Raw genomic sequence first — 1,088 nt, 5'->3', positions numbered from 1 at the left:
AGCAGTTGAGCTTCTCCAGGCCTCTCAGAGTGTCCTTCAGCACACCAGCCAGCTCCTTCTCCAGCTCTGCACGCTTGCCTAGGTCATTGTTGTCAGCCCTTTCTTTGATGTCCCTCATCATTTTCAACTCGGTCTCCCTCCCAAGCATCCATTTGGGGTTCCTCTCACAGAATTCTCTCACTGTGTCGATGTAGATGAGGGTATCTGCGGTGTAGCAGCACAAGGACTCCTGGAGTTCCTTTCTGTAACAAAACATCATCCAGTTTTTAAGATGAAATGAATAGCTGTTATTCTATTATTTTAGTTTTCATTTCTTATTGTAGTAGGCCTAACATGATTCTTACATCCCCATTTAGGCTACTGTGGGAAATTATACTCAGGTATTGTGATTATTGTGAGAAATTATACTCAGGTATTGTGATCATATTTAGATACTTTGAATGAACTTTTGCATAAGCAAATGAAACAGAGCTCATGTCTGACACTGAATGAAGGAGAAATGTGTTGTTGCTTGGCCTCCAGGTGGGGGCGACATCTTGTTGTTAAGCATTACAACTAGCAAGAGAACAGCAGATACAGTAAGGCCAGAAAGCCACGTGCTCACTCACAATGGAGAAGAACAAAGGGGATCTTCCACAGGAAAAGACCCCCAATACACACACACACAGACACATTCCTGAAGACTGAAACAGGATGTCGCGCCCACCTAGCCAATATAAATACTGTTGCTAAGGCGTTATGATCTGCCCAGTGACGCTTTTAACCAATAGGGCTCCCTTAAGGAGAACCCTTATAAGTTGGGGCACGCCTCTATTAGAGGGCCTTTTTGGGGACCTCTGAACTAGTCATGTTCCTTTAAGGACCGTGCACGTATTAACTGCCCGGAATGCATTGCTCTGTTTTATAACAAATCATTTTTATAATTAATCAAAGCTAGAGTGATTTCTTAGCTAATTGAGTCCCGACATTTGGGCACTCCAAGTGGGATTCGCAACACTACATAACAAATTTAGGTAAAATTGATAGAATCAAACATTATAATATAATGAGGTCAAGGTTTTAGAAAACTTCATTCTTTTGCCATCTTT

General features: G+C 41.9%; 1 protein-coding gene across 1 annotated transcript in view; it reads right to left on the bottom strand.

The window, feature by feature from the left end:
• Positions 1-1,088, bottom strand: part of LOC117957610 — a 21,581-nt gene that overhangs the window by 19,835 nt on the left and 658 nt on the right. The gene's annotated exons all lie outside the window — the stretch shown is intronic.

The sequence above is a fragment of the Etheostoma cragini genome, chromosome 15 (genome assembly GCF_013103735.1).
Source record: "Etheostoma cragini isolate CJK2018 chromosome 15, CSU_Ecrag_1.0, whole genome shotgun sequence".
NCBI lineage: Eukaryota > Metazoa > Chordata > Actinopteri > Perciformes > Percidae > Etheostoma > Etheostoma cragini.
This window is presented reverse-complemented; position numbering and strand designations above follow the sequence as displayed.